We start from the raw sequence: 25,476 nt of genomic DNA, 5'->3' as shown, positions 1-25,476 counted from the left end.
TCCAACACCGTCCACATCAACCAAGCTTTCTACAATCAACATCAATAAGTCGAGTTACAAGAAAGCTTCGACAACATCAGGTCATCCTTCTACAACGAGCAACTTCAAGCCGAGTGTTTCATCATCATCTACCCCAATCGATGAGACCGTCAAGACAAGTTCCTTCAAATGCTTCACATGCGGAGGCCGATGCCACAAGTCCTTTGAGTGTACCAACAAGCGGACCATGATCCTCAACGACGATGGTACATACGACTCCATGAGTGAAGGAGAAACAAAAGCACTCGAGCAAGTCGCCATGCACCGACAAGTGAACAATGAAGAGGAACAAGTCTTTTGTGATGAAGATTCAAGTCCCACTGATGCGGAGCATCCTACGGTCATCCCCATGGACCTACCATCGCCTCAACAAGATCCAAGAGGACCCATGACACAAGCTCGAGCTAGAGCTCTCGAGAACGAGGTGACTTCCTTCCTTAGTGATATTACATATGATCCTCTCGAGACATGGCTACTACATAAATCTGACACCTTGTGCATGATTAGGTACCAAGAGGACCCTCCCGAAGATGCACGTGAAGGTGTACAAGCCCCCAAGTTCATGGATGAAGAGAACCCACGGAAGCAGTCAAGAACACCTCCCAGGACCCGGACATCCGGCCACGACCCGGGACGTCCGTCCCCTGGAGCGTCGTCCATCATCAAGCTGCACAGCCACCAAGCATCTACAGGCCCAGACATCCGGCCCCGACAGCCCGGACATCCGGCCCTTCCCGAGCTCCCGGATATCCGGCCTCCAGCCGGAAATCTGGAACCCTCCGAACCCGAGAGCAATGAAGCCAGCCGCTCCAGCCCGGATATCCGGCCTCTCTAGCCCGGACATCCGGCCCGACGCCCGGATTCCCGGCCTCCCCTGTCTGCGCACAGTGAAGGGCCGAGGCCCGTGTACCCCTTCAACCCCCTAGACTATATATATTCCTCCTCGTCCTTCTTTCTTGGGTCAGCATTGGTTCAACTCATATTTAGTGATAGAGCATTGCTCATCCACATTAGATCTACTCCACGAGAGAGACCGCGGCCCCTCTTCGGAGAAGATCCCTTTGGATTCAAGACCTCCTTGCAGAGAAGATCCCCTCGTGGATTCAAGACCTCTTCATAGAGAAGACCGGCTACCTTTGTATCATCCCTAGTTGACCGTGTACTATGTGATCTCTTATGTACTCGAGGATCTAGCACATGTGTAACTATTTCTTGTTGGTTTAGTGTTTCTTTTGTGTTTCCCCCGTGTTTTCCCTCATTTCCTTCCTCGTGTTCTTCGTGTTCTTCGCGGGATCCGCTCCTTTCATGAAAGATCGGCCGATTAGGGTTCTACCCTACATCATCTTGGTATCAGAGCCACGTTGATCACAATATCGGAGCCTCCCCGTTGTATTTCTAGCCAAGTTTTTTTATTTTGTCCCTAATTCGAAAATTCCCCACAAAAATAGCCCCCATTTTTTTTGTGATTTGTTGGTGAGATGAAGTTTTGTTGGATTTGATCCGCGGATTTCGTGTGTTGCAGGTAGATCTATCTTTCCATCCACTTTTCCCCAATTTCCATCCACAAATTCCTCTGAATTTTGCCCGGGTCTGACCTCTCCACGCGGTGTTCATCAGGCTTGTCCCTAGATCCAGAGCCCGGACATCCGGCCCGATAGCCCGAACATCCGGCCATCAAGCCCGTACATCCGGCCCATGGCAGCAACATCTCCATCCACCGCCCCGTTTTCCGTCCATATTTCACCAAATTTTGTTCCGGTGCCCACATATACTTTCGCATACCCCCATCACTTCTGCATAGCACCACCATATACCACTACCAAATCCGACAATTTTGGTCCAATTTTGCTTTGAGAATTTGAGTTGCGGTACCGTGTCCTACTTGTGTTTCGGCTATTTAGGTACGGTTCGACATCAACATCACCGCCGCTCATCTTCTCCACGGACGCGTCATCAACAACGATCTCCTCGACTACATCTTGGTATTCGTGACACTCAGTGGATCACCGTCATCCCTTCTTGCTTACGGACAAGGACCTGAAGAAACGGTAACCTCACCTTGGTATTGGACATATCATTCTTGCCATTACATTGATAGCCATCATAGCCTTACTCTGTTGCGTCGCTTACCCATCGAGACTAGCCGTTGAGTATTGCCGGCAACGAGACTTGTGCACATTAGTGATGATACTTCCCATAGCATACATACATAATTGTTGCATATCTTGGTATCATCTCTTGTGTCACAAGGTTGTCATCGCATACACAATTGCTGTCTTGGTTCGTGAAGCATTGCATGAGAAAAGAGCTCAAATACCAAAGAGCCAAACAAGCTTTTAAGCAAAAGGGAAAGATAAGGAAAGAGCTTTTAAGCAAGCACCATAGCATCATACAACATTAAGATTTTCATACTAGATCATCTTGGATCATATCATAGAAACACCTTGCATAGAGCATACTTGGGATAGAAGCCCTTGCATTTTTGCTTAGTAGGTTGTGCACAAGTCTTTGTATCCGCCTATTGTGCAATTGTGCTAGCGTCTCTCTAGTGTTGTGAAACAAGAGCATTTTTGTGGATTGCACATTTTGTCTCATCCTTGGTTGCACGAACCCACTTATCTTTTTGCGCGTGTGTTTCCATGTACCTTATATTGCTTGGTCTCCTTGTTGCATTGCGAACTTGCGTATCTTTTCCAACATTATTGAAGCTCACTTACAATTGCATTAAATTTTGTGCCACCATCCTAACCAAGATCCACCATAAGCTTTTACTTGTGTAGGTGTGAGAAACCAACAAGAATTGGTACCAATTGTGCTATTTCCTTGTCCACATTGGAGTGATCATTGATCCACTTTCAACTTTGGTCAAGGTACATTTGGTATTCGTTCTTCCCTTTCTCCCACTCACATTTTTCTCCTAGAATGATTGATAGGCCAAGTACATCTACCCACCCACTCTTCATTGAGCACGACAACGACATGAACTCCTACGTCACCAAGAGCCACCTCTTTGGTGCACAACATGCTTTGCATCAAGAGCAACAAGCAATGAGTGAACGCATCGACAACCTCACCGCTGACTTGCGACTCTCCGATCAACGTACACGGGACTACTTCGACCACAAGCTCGACGATCACAAGAAAGAGAACGATGCAAGAATGGACGAGATTCGCGCTTTGTTGCTCAACTGCTCTTCTTCCACTTCGCCCTCATCCAGAAGGAGCCGCTCAAGTCGACACTCCGACTTCACCCTCTCCGGCTCAAGTACACCGACTTTGAACACTCTTCGACGTGCCGCGCGCAACAATCGTCAAGCAAGCCTCAATCCTCTATGCGACACCGACTCTCAAGAGCACCGTCAACGACAAACCCAAGCGGCTTTTCGCTAGCACGAGAAAGGCAACAACAATGCCAACATGAAGCGGAAGAGCGAGCGCGTCTACACCAAGAAGCACAAGATGCCGAGGCACAATGTCAAGAGCAACAATTGCGAGATGCTCAAGTACTTGAGGCGCAACAAGCCATCCAAGATGCAAGTCGTGCCATAGCCAACCGAGGCCGACAAGCTCGTGAACATGAAGAAGCACTTCGCGAAGAAGCTAACGAACGAAAATTTAAAGCTCGCATGCATCATCAAGTTCCTCAAGTTCCTCCTCGATCTCGACAACCTCCTCCACAAGCTCGCCAAGAACATCAAGTTCAACATGAGCATGAAGACAATGGACATCCTCCACAACAAGAGCAACACGAGCTTGATAATCATCAACAACATGGGTCATCATCCCTGACCCCAACACAATGAAGAGCAACCCTATGACAAGCTCAAGTTCACCATGCCCAAGTTCAATGGAAGCAACGATCCCGAAGAGTACCTTTGATGGGCATTGAAGGTCGACAAAATCTTCCATTTTCACAACTATGAAGAAGAGAAGAAGATCGCGACGGCATCCCTTGAGTTCCAAGACTAAGTCCTCATTTGGTGGGAACAAGTTATTGAGCGCCGAGAGGAAAGAGGTGAACCACCCATCACTACTTGGGCGCAAATGAAGGATGGTATGAGAGCACGCTTTGTGCCTACCTACTACAACTGTGACCTCTTCAAGAAACTTCAACTACTCAAGCAAGGAACCAAGAGCGTTGAAGAGTACTACAACGAGATGGAGATTGCCATGATAAGAGCCAATGTCATGGAATACATGAGCAAACTATGGCACATTTCTTGAATGGACTCAATCACCCTATCAAGAAGATCGCCGACTTCCAACCATACTCGAACCTCATCGAGCTAGTGCATCAAGCTACCAAAAGCGGAACGTCAAGTGCAAGACGATTACAAGTATGCCAAGTTCTCATCCAAGTCATCCGGCTTCTCCAACACCCAAGCTTCAACGACTCCAACAACGTCTACCAAGCCTTCTACAAGCAACGTCGACAAGTCGAGTTGCAAGAAAGCTTCGTCAACTCCAAGTCATCCTCCTACTACAAGCAACTTCAAGCTGAGAGCTTCATCATCGTCAACCCCCACCAATGAGACCGTCAAGACAAGTTCCTTCAAATGCATCACATGTGGAGGCCAAGGCCACAAGTCCTATGAGTGCACCAACAAGCGGACCATGATCCTCAACAATGACGACACTTACCACTCAATGAGTGAAGGAGAAATGGACGCCATCGAGCAAGTCGCCATGCACCGTCAAGTGAACGATGAAGAAGAACAAGTCTTTTGCGATGAAGATTCAAGTCCCGCTCTTGTTGTCTCCAAGGTCTTGACTCTCCAAGATCACCAAGAAGAAGACCAACAATGCCACATCTTTCATACCAAGGCTGGCATCAATGGAAGATCTGTCAAGGTCATTATCGATGGAGGGAGTTCTCAGAACCTCGCAAGTGAAGAACAATGCTCCAACCTCCAATTGCCCAAGACGAAGCACCCACATCCATACAAAGTTCAATGGCTTAGCGACTCCAACACTCTCCAAGTCGAGCATCGAGTACAAGTCTCCTTCAAAATTAGTGCCTACGAAGACACTTTGGAGTGCGGCGTCGTTCCAATGACCGTTTGCAACCTTATCCTTGGATGCCCATGGAAATTTGATAGAGGAGTCATCCACAACGGCCGAACGAACCACTACATCTTCAAGATGAAGGGAAAGGAGTACGTACTTCCTCCCATGTCTCCAAGCCAAGTGATCGCCGACAAGCAAGCCACCCATCATAGAGAGAATAGTGAGAGAGCGAGCCACCAAAAAGAGAGTGAGCGCCACAAGCCCAAATCGAGCACCTCCATGATGAGCAACAAGAAGAACTTAGTTCTATTTTGCCAAAAAAGTGAGATAAGAGGAGTGTGCGAGAACCCATCTAGTGTCCTACACTATGTCCTTTTGTGCAAGGACAACACAACACAAGCTACAACTCTCAAGCTCTTCCTCTAGTGTCGTCTTCTCTTTTGCAGGAATTTCAAGATGTTTTCCCCGACGAGCTACCTCCGGGACTACCTCCACTACGAGGCATCGAGCACCGCATCGACCTCATCCCCGGAGCACCTCTTTCGAACAAAGCTCCCTACCGCGTCAACCCCGAAGAAACCAAAGAAATACAAAGGCAAGTAAAGCATCTCATAGACCATGGACATGTGCGTGAGAGTTTGAGCCCTTGTGCCGTCCCGGTCATTCTTGTGCCAAAACGAGACGGTAGCTTTCGCATGTGCTCCGATTGTAGGCCTATCAATGCTATCACCGTTCGTTATAGGTGTCCCATTCCACGCCTTGATGATATGCTTGATGAACTTAGTGGTGCCACTATCTTTTCAAAAATTGATCTTAAGAGTGGTTACTATCAAATCCACATACAAGAGGGTGATGTATGGAAAACCGCTTTCAAAACAAGTTTGGGTTGTATGAGTGGTTAGTCATGCCTATGGGTCTATCGGAAGCACCGGGTACTTTTATGCATCTTATGAATCATGTCTTTCGTCCCTACATTGGTGTGTTTGTTGTGGTCTACTTCGATGATATCCTTGTTTTTAGCAAGTCTATCAAAGAGCATGTCACCCATGTTCGAACCATTTTACAAACTCTTTGAAAAGAGCATCTCTATGCTAATATGGAGAAATGCCTTTTTGGCGTTGATAAGCTTGTTTTCTTAGGTTTTGTTGTATCTTCTAAGGGTGTTCATGTAGATGAGTCCAAGATCAATGCTATTAAGACTTGGCCCCAACCAACCAACTTGCATCAAGTGTGTCGGTGTACTAGAGTAGGGGTACCCTAGTATCCCGAACTTGTGCATGGGCAGTCGCAGCATCCCGCGGCAAGGCTTGCCGGGTGACCGCCAAGGTCCTCCGTGGTTCCTTTGGAGCCATTCAAAGACAAAGTATCCAAGCCAAGGAGACAAGACCCCGGCAAGAGGAGCTTGCCGGGAAGGCCAACCAAGGCATCTCAAGGAACTTGCCGCGACGCGCCACGCGTCCCGGCAAGGCCCGGTGAGCGACAAGCTCTCGGGCGCGACAAGACAACGACCACGGCAAGGCGCTTGCCGCGGCAAGCCACCACTCTGTGTCCGCGCTCCAGCACATCCACCAACGTGTCGCTCTGGGACCCTTCCAGGCGTACGTGGCGGGAGGCTGTGCAGCCAGCGGTGCGCGGTGGCAAGCGACGCTGACAAGATTGCCATCATGGCGAGCGGTGGCGTCCCTGACGGTCCCTTTTGCACTATTTAGGCGACGCAGACGGGCATTGAATGCCCTTGTCCCCTGCCGTCGGGGTTAGATATGATACACTGTAGCAGGTAGCTGTACCAATCGCAATACCTTTCCATTTTTACCCTTGTCCACGTTGCCACCTGTCGGTGACCCCTTGAGCATATAAAAGGAGGCCCATGCACAACGTAGAGGGGGGTTGGAGAAAGAGAACACTCACGCTCGGTCTCGTTAGCTGCTGGGGTGTACTGTAGCACTCCGCGCTCCCGAGCAAGAACTCAATACAAACCACAAAGCAGGAGTAGGGTTTTACGCATCCGTGCGGCCCGAACCTGGGTAAACTGCTCGTGTGCTTCGCCTCGATCCGCTCTTCGTGCGACCCTCGCCCCTGCCGAACCGAAACGGACTCGGTCCGCCGGTCCCATAGGTGCTCGTGGATCAGTCCCCCAGCAAAGTGCGTAGCTTTCTTGTCCTTGCGGGTTTCTATCGTCGCTTTGTGAAAGATTTTAGCGCCATTGCTTCGCCTTTGCAAGCTTTGAGCAAGAAGAATGCGCCTTTTGTTTAGGGACCATCCCAACATACCGCTTACAATGAGCTTAAGAATTTGCTTACTCATGCTCCCGTGCTTGCATTACCCAACTTTAACAAACCCTTTGAGATTCATTGCGATGCTTGCGCTAATGGCACAGGAGGTGTGTTAATGCAAGAGAAGCGCCTCATAGCTTACTTTAGTGAGAAACTTTCCGGAGCGCAACTCAATTACCCCATCTATGACAAAGAGCTATATGCTTCAGTGCGTGTTTTGCATGAATGGGAACACTATCTTTGCCCTCATGAATTTATCATTCATACCGATCATGAAACGCTCAAGTATCTTAAGGGCCAAACCAAGTTGAACAAGCGTCATGTTAAATAGAGTGAATTTATTGAGTATTTTCCTTGTGTCATCAAGTACATTAAAGGTAAGGAAAACATTGTGGCGGACGCTCTTTCCCGCATATGCATGCTTGTTACTCAACTTGAATTGGATGTCATTGGATTTGAGCACATAAAAGACTTGTATGGGCATGATCCTACTTTTGCTACTCCTTATGCCAACTGTTTGACGCACACCTCTTGGGAACGCTATTACATCAAAGATGGATATCTTATGAGAGCTAACAAGCTTTGCATCCCCGAGTCTTCTCTTCGTTTTTTGCTTTTGCAAGAATCTCATGGAGGAGGATTAATGGGACATTTTGGACGCGACAAGACTTTCGCCACGCTCTCTAAGAACTACTATTGGCCCAAGATGTTTCGCGATGTCAACCGCTTCACCAACCGATGCTCTACATGTCGCAAAGCTAAGTCTAAAGCTCAATCCCATGGCCTTTACATGCCTCTTCCAATTCCATATCAACCATGGGAATACATTAGAATGGATTTTGTACTTGGATTGCCTAGTACTAGAAATGGGAAGGATTCGGTATTTGTCGTTGTGGTCCGTTTCTCTAAGATGGCACATTTCATTCATTGCAACAAGATAGACGATGCTTCACATGTTGCTAATCTCTTTTGTAGGGAAATATTGCGTCTACATGGAGTGCCAAAGACGACCATCTCGGACCACAACGTCAAGTTCCTTAGCTACTTTTGGAAGACCCTATGCGCCAAGCTTGGGATCAAGCTACTCTTCTCCATGGCGTATCATCCGCAAACCGGCGGCCAAACGGAGGTGACCAACTGCACACTCTCTACTCTACTTCGAGTACTCGTCAAGAAGAACATCAAGGAGTGGGAGGAGTGCCTACCTATCGCCGAGTTTGCCTACAACCGAGCACGGCACTCAACAACCGGCAAGTCCCCCTTCGAGGTCGTCTACGGATTCAACCCATTGTCACCATTGGACATCCTCCCTCTACCACTACAAGAGCGCTTCAATTTGGACGCAAGTGCACGTGTGAATCATCTCAAGAAGGTGAATGAAGATACAAGGCAAACCATCGAGCGCCAAGTACAACGACTTGCAACCAAGCACCACATCAACAAGCAACCCATGGTATTCAACATTGGAGATCTTGTGTGGCTACACCTTCGCAAGGACCGCTTCCCCAATGAACGCAAGTCCAAACTTCGACCACGAGCGGATGGACCCTTCAAGGTGCTTGAACGATACAACAACAACGCCTACAAGATCGACCTCCCGCGCGACAAGTACTCCGTGAGCGACATCTTCAACGCCAAGGATCTCTCGCCCTACCACGATGATGAGGATTTCGATCCGAGGTTGGATCTTCCCCAAGGGAGGGGAGATGATGCGGAGGATCCTACGGTCATCCCCATGGACCTACCATCACCTCAACAAGAGCCAAGAGGACCCATGACATGAGCTAGAGCTAGAGCTCTCGAGAACGAGGTGACTTCCTTCCTTAGTGATATTACATATGATCCTCTCGAGACATGGCTACTACCTAAATCCGAGACGTTGTGCATGATTAGGTACCAAGAGGACCCTCCCGAAGATGCACGTGAAGGTGTACAAGCCCTCAAGTTCACGGATGAAGAGAACCAATGGAAGGAGTGCTCACCTCACTCCTACAGAAAACCCCAACTCCCCTTCTTCTAGGCGACTCCACCGCCGGTGGCCACTCCGGCCCCGGCGTCCACCTCTCTGGCCCTCCTATGGCGCCTCCTCTCCTAGACTTTGCTAGAGGTAAGGCCTTTCAACTTGGCATGTGCCAAAAGTTTGGTCATCCGGTGGTTTTCTCCCCTGGTTTTCAGCAACGTGAGTTCAAGCTTGTGGTCTCTTTTGGTCGTGCTTGCTTTCAATTGGATTGTCACACTGTAAGCATTGTTCTTCAATCTTGCTTTGGTGGGTATCCTCAAGGTTTTAGGATTAAGTTTCTCCGGGACCATTCATTTCAATTTTCGGTAGCCTCAAAATATGTTGGGTTTGAGCTCTACAATAATGGTCGTATCTCTGAGAGAGACTTTGAGGTGGTTTTTAGCCTCTGGGGAGAAGGTGGTCCAAATTGGCGCGGTGAGGAACGTTTATATTACCAAGAAGAGCAAAATTCATGGTCTTTGGTCACTCGAGGGCATGCTCGTTCTTCATCCCAGGGCAGTTCCGGCGATCGCCGAAGGGAGCAACCTCGCCATGTTTCGGTTTTCCAAAGGTTGGCTGGGTTACCGGCCTCATCATCGGATTGCATGAGCCTGTAATTGATGTTGGGCGCATTGAGTGTAATGACTCACCTACGATCAACGATCGCGTGGTTCAGGGGGAGGAGGGCGTGAATCCTGGTTTTTCAAACAAGGCTATTATGTGCTACTGCTGTGGCACCTTGGGCCACATGTCCAGGGCCTGCCGTGAGCCCCGTCTCACTGGCCTGTGGCTGTTCTTTACGGTGGCTTCTTTTCCCTCCCCTCCCGCTGAGGCTTGGGCCCCCGGGGTGGTAGATGACTAGTTTAGGGCCATCGGCCCAGCCCAACCAGTGATTCGAGCTTCCTCTTTTAGACAGCTCTCTGAGGGCATGTTCCTGAACTTTCAGCCTCGAATCACACTTGCCTCTTCGTCTCCTCCCCTACCTTCCATTGTTCAACCTCGAGCATGTCGGCCAATCTCCTCACAGTCAAGGGACTCCATTGCTGGCGCGACCGAGCCGGCCAAGTCCAACATTCCGTTTGATCCCCTGCCTTTTGTTCCCCATGGTTTCAACATCCTCAATGTCAAAGGCCGTAATGGAGTGGCCAGAGTAGTTCTCCCACACCGTCAGAAGCAACACGAGGATTAGGCCATCATCACCATTGAGCCGCTTCTTGATGAGGTACTTTTTCCAAATGTGCAAGAAGTTCTACATGAGTTATTTGCGGATGTTCAGCAAGTTCAGATCAGAGAAATGCAGTGCTGCCCGTTGGGGGAGGCATATGTGCGTTTTGTTCATCCTAGAGACAGAGATAGATTAGTGCTGTAGAGTCTGCACCAGTTAGGAAATGTTTTTATCACTTTCCACAATCATGATAATGGTCGCAACTGCAGAAGAACCCAGTTTAATAGAACTGTTTGGCTGCTCATTCTTGCTGTTTCGTTTGATTTCCGTAATTCAGAAGATATTGCTAGGGCTATCAGTCATTTTGGGAGATTAGTTTCATGGGAAAATGATCCTCTTCACATGGGTAGAGTCATTGCAAAAGCAAAAGTCAGAGATTTGGAATCCATCCCAAAAAGTGTTAGGTGGTCTGAAGGTGAAGTGTTTGATGAAGATGCATGGTCCTCTTCACTGGAAATCCTTCTTCAGCAGATGATGGGAGGGGCACCTGCCGATGAGGACCCAATCCCACCTGACAACGTGGACCCTCATCCTTTGCCTATCAACAACAATGCCTTCCCTAGATTTCACCATAACCCTTAGCCTGCTCAGCAAGATGACATGGATGCAGATGATGGGCATTAGGCTCTGCAGCCTCCAGCTGCTAATAATGTTGATGTTGAGGAAGAATATGATTTTCTCCAGGGTGTTCAACAGGAAGAAATTGCATGGGCTGATGGTGAGGAACTTCCACCTCCTTTGGAAGGCCACAGTAGCATCATAACCACTGTCTCCTTGTCAGAAGGGTTCTCTTCACATGCAAGTGAGGAAGTAAATCAACTTCCACCTCTGCAGCAATTACAGGGCAATGGTCTAGAGCTTTTGATGCAGGATTACCAAGAGGAGGATCAAGATGTACCTGCACTTCTAGTTATTCAGGTTCCTGTAGATGTGGTTGTTCCACAGGATGATATGATACCTGCAGTTGCTGTGGTTGAGCCACAGGTTCAGCCAGTTTGGGAGGAAGTTAATCAAATTTCTGAGCCAGTGATTGGTCACAGTTCTAATGTGCATGAGGATCTGACGCTGGACTCTAACAGAGTTTTATCTGTTGTTAAGGAGGCAGCAGGTCAAGACAAGGAGCTCTTTCAGACTGACTCTGCAAATCTTTTGGCAAATACTAGGGTGGCTACATCTAACAACAAAGGTAATTGGATTGACCAAATTGAGGAACACAAAGAGTTTGCAGCTTCTTTACTAGGTTTGAAATCTATCCAGTTAAAGGCTGTAGCTAATAAAGATACTATTTTGTCAGAAGAAGGGCTTGTGATTTGGAAGGAGAATTTTGCACAAAAACCTTTGGAGGGTTCTCCTTCACTCTCTGTTAAAGTCCCAGTATGTTGGTTCAACTTTATTGTGCACCTTCTAATGACACCAGACAAGTTTAAATGGACTCTCAATATGCTCAAATCTCCTTTATGGGAATTACTAGATGATAGAGGCTAAGGTGTCCCGTCTTTCGATGAGATGATGGATTTCGCTTTGGTGGAAGTCGACTTTGACGATCCGACTATGAACGTGCGAGGACGTCGCGCCTTAGCAATCGCTAAACCAACTCCGAGAGGTTATTGACCACGCCAGAGCACGATCAACCTGACCACGAGGGTCTGATTCCTGCGAGCAAATGAAGAACAAGCAAGAATCTAAGATTGCAATCTGGATATTGCGAATATAAGATGAAAGCTTTATTGATCAAGGTGGGGTTCTGTGGCGCCTTTGTCTGGTCGTTGAACACAAACGAAGTACGCGAAGTTGCAGCTATGGCGAACTTTAATCTAAACAAAACCCAAAGTCTAAACGGTGCCCTAAGGGCTGTATATATGGAGGAAGAGAGGGGGAATTTCGTGGCCCTTGGTGGAGGGGTCCGAAATCAACCCTATCTCTTGTTTCCCCACACATACGGACTCTAAAAATAGCCTATACTTATGTATTTCGAAATTACATGGGCCTGGCCCAATAAAAAGGTGACGCAGCACCTATAATAGCCTCTGGACGAAATTTATGAAGTGACATCTTGTATATTTCGTCCAAGGCTTCATGCACTCGTTATGGAGGCTTCAAAGACCTGAAATCATCACTTGTAACTCTGTTCTTGTTCCCCTTGCGCATGCCATCATCTCCATGCTTGTTCTTGCTCCAATGTTCATCCTTCTCCAAGCTAGGCCCATCATTTGTAAGCAAAACAAGTGTATCCAATTTAGGCAGCATCATATTCTCATGAACATTAGAATCATTACCAAGAAATGAAAGTACCTGGTAATTTAGTTGGCGTGCGCGAGCTCTAGTAATTGGTCCAGTATGTATAGCAGCAGGGGCTGTGGGTGTAACAATGGTATTGATGTCCTCATCACTAGATGAAGTAGAAGGCACTGAGGATTCTTATCTTTTTCACATTCCTGACAAATGTCTAGCTACTAAGGCTCCTATTTGCCAACAGATCATGGTTGAGCCACATCAACAAGACACAAACAAGGAAAATGTTGGAGATTCTTCCAACTAGCATGACTTGGACTCTTTGGCCCTTCTTCAACCTTTTGGGGCTGAAAACTCCAAAAAAAGAAGGGGAGGAAAGACACCTCTTGTAGAAACAGAGGTAAGGAGGAGTGATAGAATTAAAAAATATAATGCTGGTTTTAAAAGAGGTTCTTGCTCTAATAATAAGTGTCTGCCATGTAATGCTGCCCCCCAATTGCTCAGAAATCGGTGGTTAAAAATCTCACAACCTCATTTTGCAAGGTGGCTGATCAGGATTTGGAGGGAAAGATCTCTAAGAAGCCCAAGAGGAAGGTGGGAGAGGACTTGGCTGGGATGCTCCCATCCAATGAGGACAGGCAGGACTCCCAAAGTGTTTAGATGATCAAATTCTGTGATTTTGTAGTGGAGAGAGAGGGATTTAAAGTCTTGGCATGTATCCCTGTTCCTTTTGGTTGTACTTGCAACTTATGGGCCCTATGGACTAGCTGTATTAGTTCATGTTCCTCTGTCAATGCACTTTGCTATTATAATGCCTTCTGGGAAATTATCTCTATTGCTATCTTGTGGATGATGTGGTTGTTGTATCTGCTGAATGTGCTTGCTCTGCTGCCCTGTTTGTTATTCATTCCTTGGTACTGGCCAAGTGGTGGTGCTTGGTCTCTGGTTTCACTTATAAATTGTGTCCATGAATAATCAAAATAGAAGCTGGAATATTTTGAACTGGAACATCAGAGGGATTAACTCTCCTGACAAGTGGCTTGCTATAGGGAAAAAAATTGAGGAAAGTGCCTGTGCCATCCTTTGTATTCAAGAAACCAAGAGGGAACATTTTGATGTTGCTTACATCAGGAACTTTTGTCCTAACAGGCTCAATAAATTTGCTTTTCTACCTTCAACTGGTGCATCTGGAGGACTTTTAATCTCCTGGAATGGTTCCCTCTTTGAGGGAGAGGTCATATTCCAAAATAGATTCTCTTTGTCAATCAGTTTCACTAGTCTTTTGTCCAATCAGTCATGGGTTCTCACCAACATCTATGGGCCTTGTGAACAAGCAGGCAAAATTGAATTTATCAACTGGTTTTCAAACATACATATGCCACTAGACACTAGTTGGATTCTAGTTGGAGATTTCAACTTTATTAGAGCTACTACTGACAGGAACAGACCTGGTGGAGATGTTAATGAAATGCAACTCTTTAATGAAGCAATCAGTAATCTTGGATTAATTAAGCTTCCACTTCATGGCAGAAAATACAGCTGGAGTAATATGCAACAGAGCCCTTTGTTGGAAAAACTGGACTGGTTCTTTACCTCTGCTTCATGGATGACTGCTTTTCCTGATACAATTGCTATGCCTCTTTCCAGGCCTATATCAGATCATCTTCCTTGTGTCATCAAAATTGGAACTGCTATTCCAAAGGTGTAACATCCCAAATTTTCAATTTGGAATGTTATACATTAGATCATCACTGCATATCATATTTTATTTTGCAATTTGGTTGATCCTAGAAATTCTACGCAACTCAATGACCCACGGAGAGAGTTGGGGATTTCGTTATTTTCATATTTGAGTTCTCAAATTTTGAGAATAGGATCATTTGATTTTATTTATTTTATCATCAATTATTTCTATTACAAAAATATGAGAGAGGGAATAAAATGACTTTCCCAAAATAAAGAAATATTGAGGATTTAATAATAAAATCAAATAAGATTTCATTTTGGAGTTTTTCGGTGTTTTATTTGAATTTAGGAAAAAAAGTGTGTTTTTCAAAATTGCATCTAGGTCCCAAATAAATGTTCACCTTGTGCGTCTTGATTTTAGAAGCCCGTGAAAATTTATTTCGGAATTTTTGGAGTCAGTTTAGTATTTCTTTTTATTTTTCTTCTGAGCGGAAAAAAACGAACCAACTTAACGGGCCGTGTCCGACCTGGACACTGACCGGGAGGCCTTTATAAGCTGAGGCCCCGACCCGGGGGAAACCCTAAAGCGCCCTAAGCCGCCGCCACCCTAAGAAGCCGCCGCCGACGTCCGCCGCCGCCGTCGCTGGATCACGCCGCCGAGGTTCGTTGCGCCTCGTTTTCCGTGCCGAAAAAAAGAGAAAAAAAATTCGGTGTTCGTCGTTTTTATTTTTCTCGGATTAAATCCCCGATTTTTCTGATCGTGATTCCTGATCCGATTTTCGTTTTAGTTCAACTTTTCGCTCGTTTATCGGAATCAGGCGATTCAAGCACCTAGGGATTCGTCTCGAAACCCTCTATCCGTTTAACCAACTTAAACAAGATTTTGCTATTGTAAAATTTGCCCTAGATCCATATTACTAGAACGAAGTTGTTTTCTTTCGCCGTTTGACTTTCGTTGCTTCGTTCGATTTGATGCTTTTTGCCAACCGGAGTTCTTAAGTTGAACCTTCTGGTTAGATCTCTTATTTGAGTTTTACCTGTGCATTAGATGAGTACTTATTGTATGCTTGTTTGTTTGTCTGTGATAGAATACCCGGAGTGCGCCGCCTGTTACTTCGAATCGTTAGGTTTCGCGGATCATCAGCAAGGCAAGTAACACTTTGATCATACTTTTTCTACTACCCAGTTTTATTGCATTAGATCAATCCTCACACATTGCATGATTAGGATCTAATTAAATTGTGGGATGGGAAGTAGATGAGGTAGTACCTATTACCTGTTTCTTATCAAACCTTTGGGAGTTACTTCTACGTTTGCTATTTATGCCATGCTATGCTAGTAGACGTGGATTGGGTGAGTGATATCCATGACAGATGTGAGATTGTTAATTAATGGTTTATCTAAGGTGGCAACTTAAACACACATCTGGGTGGATTGAGGCACCTGGGTATTCCAGGACTTGCCTGTTTTCTTTTGGACCGCCACCCAGGCTCAAAGGGATCATGAGACTATTCATACTAGAAACTTCCGTGTGCAGCCACAAGCTATTATGGGCTCTAGCATAGTTGACTAAGTTGTGCGAACTCTTACAGTGGTAGACTAGAAGATGTAGGGGATGTAGGTGGTACGGTCTACCCGATCGTAAGGTGCTAGCGCTTCTGAAAGACTATGTCTCAGTCATCCGTCTTCTCAAACACCATGTAGTGCGAGAAACCAAACGGAGGCGATCGAGTCTTATGGGGAAAAGTGCGCAAACCTCTGCAGAGTGTAATAAACTAATCATGGTTAGCCGTGTCCCCGGTTATGGACATCTTGAGTATCTAGTACCTGGATTTTCATGTGAATCTCAACATGTTACTCTAAAATTAATTTTGTTGGGTTATGTTTAATGATGATGCTTAATTGGGATTGAGAATGCTGTCAACCATTCTCAATGTTTAACAACCACCATGATAGTAATTAAATCTATTCCTTTGAAGTAGGGAAAAATTGGCTTTAGGCAAAACTGAAACCATAGAGCTTTCCACCAGCCAAATATGCATGTAGTATAGCTGTTTCATTACATTACTCTCTATGTGTTAGATTGCCAGCATATTCCATGTGCTGACCCGTTTTCGGGCTGCAACATTAATGTTGCAGACTTTTTAGACGACGATTAAGGAGTTTTTAGGTCGTGGTTCTATACTCAGTGATACCGTTGGAGTTGATGGACTCACATATGATCCAAGCCTTCCGCTGTTATCGTTATTAGATGGCCTTAAGCCATATTTATTGTAATAAGTTCTCGATTGAGACACTTGATGTAATAAGTGTGTGATTGCTACTCTGCTATAAATCCTCTGAGTACTGTGTGGTGTCAGCATTACTGATCCAGGGATGACACCGGAGCATAGAGATCAGACTGTTTGAGGTCTGGTCGCTACAGAGATGGTATCAGAGCACACGCTGACTGTAGGACACGACCACTAAGCACAAGACCTAGATCACTATTCACTCTCTTCTCTTCTGACCTCTCATCTTTTCTACTCTTTAGGATGGCGGATGCAAGGAACAAGTTCACACAACTGGATGAAGATACACCCTTTGGACGTCACTTGAAGGAAGTCACTAGATACCTGAACATAGGAGTACCAAGTTTCACAGGAACCTACAACGCCACTTTACCTGAAGAAGAGCGCTGGATGATTCAAGTTCAAGTTCTAGGAAGGACGTTCATGCCAGTCACTGAGCCCATAGAGTTTTCTTTTGATGCACCAACTTGGAGTCTAGGAAAGAGCATGGCAGCTCACATCGCCATGGGCCGCATTAGAGAAGTCTACCGCAAGGATCTCAAGGATACTATCTACCAGATTTGTGGGCGCCGAGATGAGCACTGGGGGATGATCAGCACCAGGAAGGATAGATCAATCGCATCTTTTATCCAGGAGCTAAATCAGCACATTCGATGATAGGAGAACCAGATGTGCGCCGACATGATAGACCTGAAGAAGGCAAAGACTAGAATCAAGGAACTGGAGGAAGAACTCAAGGCTACACGTGAAGATTGTGAAGAAGAAATTGAAGTATTGGTGGAGAAGAATGACGACCTGATCAAGAAGATTGGAATATTTATGGGAGGCCCTACGCCAGTAGATGAAGACGAAGAACCCCAGGAGATTAGCCCGGAAGACTACATCATCATCGACGGAACTGACTCGAAAGCAGATAGTAGCGATGATGACTATGTTGATGAAGCTGGAGCAGATATCATGGAGTCTGCAACTGAAGAATATTTCTAGTAGACTACCTCATCAGCAGTAGTAGTCCACCATGTAAATATAGTAGTCCGAGCACTTTTGCGATAGATAGATCGATTGTATGCCCTTGTTTGATTGATTGAAGTGGATTCTTTGCTTTTGCCTCATGTGCATATGGGTAGTGTTTTCTCTTTAGACCCCCTCTATTCTTATATCTCGTCTCTTCTAAAACCCTCAGATGCCTCCGAGACGTGACCCTGGATTTGCCTTTCCACCGGAGCTCACCCAGTTGATCCAGCAGCAAAACACATTGATGCAGTTGCTAGTACAGAATCAGAATCAGGGGAACAATAACAACAACCCACCACCACCACCACCTGTTGACCACTTAGCCCGTTTTCTTAGGCTGAATCTGCCGGTGTTTTCCAGTAGCACCGAGCCGATAGTAGCAGATGATTGGCTCCGCAAGACAGCTAGGGAGTTGACCACAGCAGGATGCACAAATGCGGAGAAGGTGAAGTTTGCCGCACATCAGTTAGAAGGACCCGCAGCATCATGGTGGGAGAATTTCACAGCCACTTTCCCTATAGACACTGTCACATGGGACCAGTTTCAGCATGCTTTTCGTACTGCACACGTTTCAGCTGGAGCTATGGCCATGAAGAAGCATGAGTTTCGCAACTTGTGCCAAGGAGGAAGGACAGTTGGCCAGTATGTGGAGGACTTTAGTAAGTTAGCACGTTATGCCCCAGATGACGTCACTACGGATGCGTCTAAGCAGGAGAAGTTTCTGGAAGGACTGAATGATGAGTTGAGCATGCAGTTGATGGTAGCAACCTTCAACAACTACCAGGAGTTGGTAGATCGTGCTCTTATGATTGAAGGGAAGCAGCAGCAAATTGAGAATCGCAAGAGGAAGTATGGACAAGGAAAGTAAAATTCAGGAGCTCAGCAGAAGCCACGTTTTACCCCTAGACCGGGAGGACATTTTCAGCATACCCATGGAGGAGGTAGCTCGCACAATCACAATGGCACCAAGAATGGTAATGGCAATGGAGGAAGCAACGACCAGAATCGCACCAACCCCTCAACCCCAACCAAGAAGGACTTGAGCCAAGTCACTTGCTTTAAGTGTTCGAAGACATGACATTATGCAAATGAATGTCCTGAATTGCAAAATGGAAATAGCAATGGAAGTTTTGGGAAGAAGCCGAACCCTTTTAACAGGGGACAGGTGAACCATGTTAGCGTGGAGGAGGTTGAAGCTCAGCCCGATGTCGTAATAGGTAAGTTTTTGGTTAAGTCATTTACTGCACTCGTTCTTTTTGATACTGGTGCATCGCATTCATACATCTCAAGGGGATTTGTGGATAAGTATAACCTATCAACCCAAGCCCTTAGGTCACCCATGTTAGTAACCTCGCCCGGAGCAGAATATATGGCTAGTCGATGGTGTGATCGGTTACCATTAAGGATTGGTAACTATGTTTTTCCCTCAGACCTAATAGTATTGGAATCTCAAGGATTGGATGTGATATTAGGCATGGATTGGTTATCAAAGTATGAAGGGAATATAGAATGTACAAGTAAGTCAATTTTGCTTACCACCCTAGAAGGGAGAAGGATCAAGTATGTATCCCGGCATGTGCCAAAGAGGACTCAAGTAAATTGCCTAACAGGAGTTGTGCAGGAGGAAGTACCAGTGGTAAGGGATTTCCCTGATGTATTTCCAGAGGAGTTGCCAGGCATGCCACCGGATAGAGATATTGAGTTTTTGATTGAGCTATTGCTAGGCACAGGGCCAATATCAAAGAGACCATATAGGATGCCAGCAAAGGATTTGGTGGAAATTAAGAAGCAGATTAAGGAGTTACTGGATAAAGGATATATTCGCCCAAGTTCTTCGCCTTGGGGATCGCCAGTACTTCTAGTGGAGAAGAAGGATGGATCGTTAAGGATGGTTGTTGATTATCGAGGATTGAATGAAGTAACGATCAAGAACAAGTACCCGCTACCAATGATCAATGATCTGTTTGATCGATTGCAAGGAGCTAAGGTATTTTCCAAGATCGATCTGCGATCAGGATACCACCAGTTGAAGATTCGAGAACAGGATATTCCGAAGACAACTTTTACCACCAGGTATGGGTTGTACGAGTATACCGTTATGTCATTTGGTCTGACTAACGCACCTGCCTATTTTATGAACATGATGAACAAAGTGTTTATGGAGTTTTGGATAAGTTCGTCGTAGTGTTCATTGATGATATCCTGGTTTATTCAAAGAATGAAGAGGAGCATAAGGAGCATTTGCGTTTGGTACTTGGAAAGCTCAGAGAACATCAATTATATGCCAAGTTCAGCAAATGTGAGTTTTGGTTGAAGGAAGTAGGATTCCTCGGACACGTTATATCAGGAGAAGGTATAGCAGTAGATCCCGCTAAAGTTGAAACCGTGACCAAGTGGGAAGCCCCAACAACAGTTGGAGAGATCCGGGGTTTTCTTGGACTCGCAGGATACTACCGGAGATTTATTGAGAATTTCTCAAAAATTGTGAAGCCTATGACGGAGTTATTAAAGAAAGATACCAAGTTCATATGGATGGAGGAGTGTGAGGCTAGTTTCCAGGAGTTGAAGAAACGCTTAGTTACCTCACCAGTATTGATTTTGCCAGACCAGACCAAAGATTATGAGGTGTATTGTGACGCTTCACGTCGAGGACTTGGAGCAGTGCTTATGCAGGAAGGGAGAGTTGTTTCATATGCCTCAAGACAACTAAAGCCTCATGAGTTGAATTATGCTATGCATGATTTGGAGTTAGCAGCCGTAGTGCATGCTTTGAAAACATGGAGACATTTTCTAATTGGAAATCATTGTGAGGTGTATACGGATCATAAGAGTTTGAAGTACATTTTCACATAGAAGGAGTTGAATCTCAGACAAAGGAGATGGTTGGAGCTTATCAAGGATTATGATATGAAATTGCATTATCACCCCGGAAAGGCTAATGTAGTAGCTGACGCATTAAGACGTAAGAGCCATGTCAATACGTTAATGACGGGAGAAATACCAAGGGAGTTAGCCGAAAATCTTCGTGAACTATGTTTGGAAATAGTTCCGAGAGGCTATGTAGAAGCATTGGAGATTCAGTCAACTCTGATGGATAAAATCAGGGAAGCTCAGAAAGATGACAAAGAGATTGCCGCTATAAAGGAGAAAATGAGCAAAGGAAAAGCTAAATGATTTCGTGAGGATGAGCACGACACCTTATGGTTTGAAGATCGTGTTTACGTGCCCAATGACCCGGAGATCAATAAGTTGATTTTGCAAGAGGCACACAACTCACCGTATTCAATTCACCCAGGAATTACCAAGATGTATGTGGATTTGAAGGATATTTTCTGGTGGACCAGAATGAAGAAGGATATAGCGGAGTATGTAGCAGTTTGTGATGTATGTCAGAGAGTAAAGGCAGAGCATCAGAAGCCAGCAGGATTGTTACAACCATTGTCGATACCCGAATGGAAGTGGGATAAGTTAGGCATGGATTTTATCACGGGATTGCCCAGGACTCGTTCAGGCTATGACTCGATTTGGGTTGTAGTTGATCGATTGACGAAAGTAGCTCATTTCATCCCGATAAAGACCACTTACACCAGTGCTAAGTTGGCAAAGATATACATGACCAGGATCGTATGTCTGTATGGAGTTCTGAGGAGTATCTATCAGATAGAGGAACCCAATTTACCTCATAGTTCTGGAAGCAGTTGCACGAAACTTTGGGTACCAGGCTAGAATTCAGTACAGCTTTTCATCCACAGACAGATGGACAGACCGAGAGAGTCAATCAGATTTTGGAGGATATGCTGAGAGCTTGTGCGCTAGATTATGGATCTAGTTGGGACGATAATTTGCCATATGTAGAGTTCTCTTACGACAACAGTTATCAAACCAGTTTAAAGATGGCCCCTTTTGAAGCTTTGTACAGAAGGAGGTGCAGGACACCGCTGTCATGTGACGAAGTTGGAGACCGCCAGTTGTTTGGACCTGACTTGATTAAAGAGTCTGAACAGAAGGTGAAGTTGATTCGCGATAGGCTCAAGGTAGCTCAGTCCAGACAGAAGAGTTATGCAGATTCTAAACGGAAGGAGACTGTTTACGAAGTCGGAGATAGAGCTTATCTTTGAGTATCTCCGCTTCAGGGAACAAAGCGTTTTGGAGTTAAAGGGAAGTTAGCACCACGATTTGTAGGACCCTATCGAGTTTTGGAGTGTATGGGAGAAGTAGCCTACAAGTTGGAATTGCCCGAAGGATTGTCATGAGTACATGATGTGTTCCACGTTTCTTAGTTAAAGAAATGTCACGCGGAGATGGCTGACATACCGTTGAGAGATACAGTGCCTTTGGAAACTATTCAGTTGGATAACGATTTGACCTACAAGGAGAAACCAATTAAGATTCTCGAGTTTGCCAATCGAGTTACCCGCAGCAAGGTTATCAAGTTTTGCAAAGTTCAGTGGAGTCACCACACAGAGGATGAGGCCACCTGGGAACGAGAGGAAGATTTGCTCAAAGACCACCCTCACCTATTTTCTAGCCAACCCGAATCTCGAGGGCGAGATTCATCTTAAGGGGGGTAGGTTTGTAACATCCCAAATTTTCAATTTGGAATGTTACACATTAGATCATCACTGCATATCATATTTTATTTTGCAATTTGGTTGATCCTAGAAATTCTACGCAACTCAATGACCCACGGAGAGAGTTGGGGAATTCGTTATTTTCATATTTGAGTTTTCTCAAATTTTGAGAATAGGATCATTTGATTTCATTTATTTTATCATCAATTATTTCTATTACAAAAATATGAGAGAGGGAATAAAATGACTTTCCCAAAATAAAGTAATATTGAGGATTTAATAATAAAATCAAATAAGATTTTATTTTGGAGTTTTTCAGTGTTTTATTTGAATTTAGGAAAAAAGTGTGTTTTTCAAAGTTGCATTTAGGTCCCAAATAAATGTTCACCTTGTGCGGCTTGATTTTAGAAGCCCGTGAAAATTTATTTCGGAATTTTTGGAGTCCGTTTAGTATTTCTTTTTATTTTTCTTCCGAGTGGAAAAAAACGAACCGACTTAACGGGCCGTGTCCGACCTGGACACCGACCGGGAGGCCTTTATAAGCCGAGGCCCGGCCCCGGGGGAAACCCTAAAGTGCCCTAAGCCGTCGCCGCACTAAGAAGCCGCCGCCGCTGCCGCCGACGTCCGCCGCCGCCGTCGCCGGATCTCGCCGCCGAGGTTCGTCGCGCCTTGTTTTCCATGCCGAAAAAAAGAGAAAAAATATTCTGCGTTCGTCGTTTTTCTTTTTCTCGGATTAAATCCGCGATTTTTCTGATCGCGATTCCTGATCCGATTTTCGTTTTAGTTTAACTTTTTGCTCGTTTATCGGAATCAGGCGATTCAAGCGCCCAGGGATTCGTCTCGAAACCCTCTATCCGTTTAACCAACTTAAACAAGATTTTGCTACTGTAAAATTTTCCCTAGATCTAGATTACTAGAACGAAGTTGTTTTCTTTCGTCGTTTGACTTTCCTTGCTTCGTTCGATTTGATTCTTTTTGCCAACCGGAATTCTTAAGTTGAACCTTCTGGTTAGATCTCTTATTTGAGTTTTACCTGTGCATTAGATGAGTACTTATTGTATGCTTGTTTGTTTGTCTGCGATAGAATACCCAGAGTGCGCCGCCTGTTACTTCGAATCGTTAGGTTTCGCAGATCATCAGCAAGGCAAGTAACACTTTGATCATACTTTTTCTACTACCCAGATTTATTGCATTAGATCAATCCTCACACATTGCATGATTAGGATCTAATTAAATTATGGGATGGGAAGTAGATGAGGTAGTACATATTACCTGTTTATTATCAAACCTTTGGGAGTTACTTCTACATTTGCTATTTATGCCATGCTATGCTAGTAGACGTGGATTGGGTGAGTGATATCCATGACAGATGTGAGGTTGTTAATTAATGGTTTATCTAAGGTGGCAACTTAAACACACATCTAGGTGGATTGAGGCACCTGGGTATTCCAGGACTTGCCTGTTTTCTTTTGGACCACCACCCAGGCTCAAAGGGATCATGAGACTATTCATACTAGAAACTTCCATGTGCAGCCACAAGCTATTATGGGCTCTAGAATAATTGACTAAGTTGTGTGAACTCTTACAGTGGTAGACTAGCAGATGTAGGGGATGTAGGTGGTACGGTCTACCCGATCGTAAGGTGCTAGCGCTTCTGAAAGACTATGTCTCAGTCATCCGTCTTCTCAAACACCATGTAGTGCGAGAAACCAAACGGAGGCGATCGAGTCTTGTGGGGAAAAGTGCGCAAACCTCTGCAGAGTGTAATAAACTAATCATGGTTAGCCGTGTCCCCGGTTATGGACATCTTGAGTATCTAGTACCTGGATTTTCATGTGAATCTCAACATGTTACTCTAAAATTAATTTTGTTGGGTTATGTTTAATGATGATGCTTAATTGGGATTGAGAATGCTGTCAACCATTCTCAATGTTTAACAACCACCATGATAGTAATTAAATCTATTCCTTTGAAGTAGGGAAAAATTGGCTTTACGCAAAACTGTAACCATAGAGCTTTCCACCAGCCAAATATGCATATAGTATAGCTGTTTCATTACATTACTCTCTATGTGTTACATTGCCAGCATATTCCATGTGCTGACCCGTTTTCGGGCTGCAATGTTAATGTTGCAGACTTTTCAAATGACGATTAAGGATTTTTTAGGTCGTGGTTCTATACTCAGTGATGTCGTTGGAGTTGATGGACTCACTTATCTTCCAAGCCTTCCGCTGTTATCATTATTAGATGGCCTTAAGCCATATTTATTGTAATAAGTTCTCGATTGTGACACTCGATGTAATAAGTGTGTGATTGCTACTCTTCTATCAATCCTCCGAGTACTGTGTGGTGTCAGCATTACTGATCCAGGGATGACACCGGAGCACAGAGATCAGACTGTTTGAGGTCTGGTCGCTACAAAAGGCCAAGGTTTTTAGATTTGAAAATTACTGGTTAAAGCACTCTGACTTTAAAGAGGTAGTCTCTACAACCTGGAGTATACTTGTGGGTAATCTTGATGCAGCAAAAAGCTTGAATGCCAAGTTCAAAAACCTGAGAAGGGCTCTTAAACTTTGGGCCAAAAACCTGTCTTGCCTTAAATCCAAAATTGCAGCAATTAATGAGGTTATCTTCTTGTTTGATTTGTTTGAGGAATTCAAAGACCTAGGTGACTTTGAATGGAATTGCAGGGTGACTCTAAAAGAGAATTTGCTCATTTTACTCAAAAACCAAAAGATCTATTGGAAGCAGAGAGGAAAGATCAAGGGTGTTAAATTTGGTGATGAAAACACAAAATTCTTTCATACAAAGGCATCTATAAATTACACGCATAATCACATTGCAATGCTGAAAAATGAGGATCAAGTGGAAATAACAGACCATGCAGGAAAAGCAGCTCTTTTGTGGAATGCTTTCAGGAACAGATTAGGACAATCTCAACAAACCACAATGCACTTTGATTTATCTTCACTGCTGCAGCATCAAGCTAGTCCTTCAGACTTTGAGCAACTGGAAATTCCTTTTACTGAGAAAGATATCAATGAGGTTGTCAAACACTTGCCATCAGACAAGTCTCCTGGTCTTGATGGTTTTAATAATGAGTTCTTTAAGAGCTGCTGGGACATCATAAAGCCTGATG

The sequence above is a fragment of the Triticum aestivum genome, chromosome 6A (assembly GCF_018294505.1).
Source record: "Triticum aestivum cultivar Chinese Spring chromosome 6A, IWGSC CS RefSeq v2.1, whole genome shotgun sequence".
Lineage (NCBI taxonomy): Eukaryota > Viridiplantae > Streptophyta > Magnoliopsida > Poales > Poaceae > Triticum > Triticum aestivum.
The sequence above is the reverse complement of the archived record's forward strand: the minus strand, read 5'-3'. Positions refer to the sequence as shown.